The sequence below is a fragment of the Trachymyrmex cornetzi genome, unplaced genomic scaffold (genome assembly GCF_001594075.2).
Source record: "Trachymyrmex cornetzi isolate Tcor2-1 unplaced genomic scaffold, Tcor1.1 scaffold1468, whole genome shotgun sequence".
Lineage (NCBI taxonomy): Eukaryota > Metazoa > Arthropoda > Insecta > Hymenoptera > Formicidae > Trachymyrmex > Trachymyrmex cornetzi.
In genome coordinates this window covers 4,310-8,107 of record NW_017296057.1, presented here as the reverse complement: position 1 = coordinate 8,107, position 3,798 = coordinate 4,310, and positions in this window count along the sequence as shown.

Here is a 3,798-nt window from a genome sequence, read left to right as displayed (position 1 = left end):
GCAAATTAATTTCAGCAGCCTCCCGCTGCAAACTGCACGCAGCGTTTATAACTTCCGCCGACTGTTGCACCAGCTGCAGTGCATGCACATGAATGTAATGCGCGCAACCAATTAAATTATTTATATTAGCCATCTTTACTCTTCACGATCTTTAAACTCGCGACTGACACACTCGACAAGCAAACTGACGGGACCGTGGAAGCTGTGCGACAATTTATAGTAAAAATGTACGTGACAGAGTAATATCATTTTGAAAAGAATCTTCCGACCAAGTACCACGTGCAAAAGTTTATACCTCAGCCGAAACGTATACTACCACGTGCAAAAGTTTGTACCTCAGCCGAAACGTATACTACCACGTGCAAAAGTTTATATCTCAGCCGAAAAGTATATCTCACATCCGAGATTCCATGAAGAAACTTTAGCATTTATCTGTTATACTGACATCACCAACGTTTTATATCAGCGACGAAAGTACAATGCCTCGGCCAAAGGTATATCTCGCGCTCGAAAGATTACACTACCTCAGCATTTCTTTTATTCGTTCTTCGCATTGAAGCGCAATTAGACTTATATCAAACCGCCATCAAACAGCTATCAGACTGATATTTAACAGCTATAAACAGCTATCAAACCTCTATCAAACTGCCATCGAACGACTATCGAACGACTGTCAAACTGCTATCGAACCGATATCGAATCGATACCGAACTACTATCAAAACCATTATAAATAGCCATCGGTACGCTGTAAACAGCTATCGGACTGATATTTAACAGCTATAAACAGCTTTCAAACAGCTATCGGTTCATTGTAAACAGCTATCGAACTGACATCGAACCGCTATCAGTTAATTTCAACATCTATCTGCTATATTTATTTAAATGTCTACAGGTATAAGGGTAATAGAAATAAACATATTAATGTAAGATAACATACATTAAAAAAAAAATCTTACAATTCTTCCTGGTGTCGCGACCACCAGTTAAATATCTTAAATACATTTTGTAAAGCGCAATTCTTTGCGTGTTTTCCACATCGTATAGTATTACAATCATCTAGATTACGTAGCAATTCTACATCTTTATAATGCGCATCCAGAGTTTCGACGATGATATCATCAGTGTCGAGCATATCAGCTAACCATCCTCGTTTTTCATGTCCCTTGACATATACGACAGCTTCATCTTCTTCTAACACAGCTTCCGTAATTAAACGTCTCACCATGCTGTAAGGGACCATCCCGTCATCCCACCGCAATCCATGGTGATAAGTACTCAACCAGGAAGCGCAAGATTTGTCGATTCACGTCAGAAAATGCCATGGCATAGGATGTGAAAAAATATAGTGTGTGAGAATGGTTCCCCCTTTCAGCACCGCTACTTCCTTCACAATAAATTTCTTGTTAACGATGAATCCTTGCAAATCCACAAACGTTGGTATAGCCATGACGAGCAATTTTTCGAGACTGCTCAACACCCTGGTTTTCCATTCTTTTATATTCAGGATACTTGCTCACGTTGCAATTTACATGATTTTGCGCACTGCATTAGACAACGGACAGTATTCGATTACACGATTGTGTATGATGAGACAATAAGCGGTAGTATTGGCGGGTACATTCTCCTTGCAATCAAATTCTATGCGTACGTCCACAGTGGCGCTCTTGACGGATTCGTTTCGTCGCGAGCAATCAATGACTGCAAAAGATCCTGCAAAAGTACATTGAGCAGAGTCTCGAAGCTATCGATTCTATAATATGCTTTACGAAAACGTGCATACATATCAAACAGGACAGCGTACCTCTTTTTTTTACCAAAATCCAGATTTAAATCATCATACGGATAAAAATCTGAATTTAGATTTACAATCGTCGAACACACTGACATCTTGTGGCATGACATTCTTTCGGCCGGTCTGCAGAGCAAAGATAACGTATCGCGGCTTCTCAAGCTGAGTCGCCGTTTTGACAGCCCATGAATGCTTGGTCGTATTCTGCAATAAAGGATACTCATACAGATCCCACAAGCGAAAACTCATACTCAGATAACGACCGCTTTCCAACGCTCGCAGCGTTAATAATTTATCCCATTTAACGAAACGTGAGGAATCCGCCACTGCACTTTGAATAATTCAACTTCAGGCTCTGTCGCAGGATTTCCCACCAAGCAATTATAATCGTTGCGCGCTCGTATCAAAATCAATTCGTGGCGAGCGTTGACAACTACGCATTTGTAATCTTCGCAAAAGCACAACAGCATGTTGAGCGGCACGCAAAAATTAAAGTATGCTTCCCCCATGTCGGATCTAGAGTTCCATCCAGCGTTCAGCGCAATCAAAGCTTTGTCGTACGTCATCGGTACATAGTTCTTGATGGTACTGGTAATTCCAACGTTTCTGTTACGGTCAATCTCCATACCGTTGAGTTCATATCGAATTTCATCAAACATGAACGCCACGCAATTATTTCCAAGCGTCGACGACATCTGATGGTTTTTCTTCTTCACCGTCAATCTTCCTTCGACGTAGAGAAAACTGTCGCACGGCAACGTGTACAAATCCTGCTGCTGTATGGGTATCCGTATTTCGTCGCTATGTCCAAACGTAGTGTTGGCGTACGGATCGTACGTGTGAGTCTCAATCTTGACGATGCGGTCGTCAAAGATCGGCTCATCGGTAATATTCAAGATATCAACCATTTCGTACGATAAAACCCAACGACTTTAAAAATGCGACGTTGGACGCAGTGAGTTTTTTTTTCAGGTGTAATCTTTCCAGTAAAAGATGTATCTCTCGTCTGTTTCAGCTGTTCGTTCAACACAAGCATCTCACGTTAGCGCCGTCGTACGTGCAATCTAACGGTGATCTCCTCTCCGCGAAAATCAAGCAATCGACCGTCTTGGTCCACCACGCGAATCGTCAGATCAGTAATGCTCAGATCGTACGACGATGGGAAGGTAAATGATCTGCGTAGGTCTTTCCGATATTATCCTGGTGGTACGCTCGGTGAAAACTCGTGTATCGTGTGCACGCACCGGTCGTTGCTGTACGCACCCGCGGTCATGTTGCACTCGATACGAATGATGTTCACGTTGATGATATTTATTGGCACGTCAGACTCGTCCCACTGTCGCGGCTCCAGCACGCGATTCGATGAAAATCCCAGCAGCGAGCCAACGTTGCGAGGTTTTGTAAAATTCATCCGATAGGCGCATTTGATCTCACTTTTCATCGTATTGTTGGTGGCGCGAATCACCAGCGGGAACTCTTCATCCTCCTTACCCTTTGCATCGTGAGAACGTAAAATTTCACGCTTCAGATACCGCTCGATATCGCAGTTCGTACGATCCATCGGGAATGACAATTCCCTTGTTGTCATAGTAAAACTTGTTGTTTGTTTCGAATTTACATTGGCTAGTGTATAGTACGTTTCAAAGTCCGTCAAACCGAGCTCGTAATCACCGTCACCCAAATCTACCGCCGGAAAGTAGCTTACGGCGAGGACGCCACTCTTGCCAGTCAACGTAAACGTCAGCGACATGTTTGAACGAGCACTGAGTCAAACAGATCAATGCCTGTCCTTAAATTACTAACCGATCGTAGAAACTGTAGACAAAGCTGCCCGCAGTTGTTCTGATTGTAACGCTGATAAGGCGTGCGATTGTACTCGATTACACTGTTTGCCAGATATCGCTCGAGTTCCTTCGGCGGTCGAAGATTACCGAAACTGTCAAAGTATACGACGCGATTCCCCCTTTTCGCATATGCCACCCAATGCGTACCGGGTCCCACGGCATT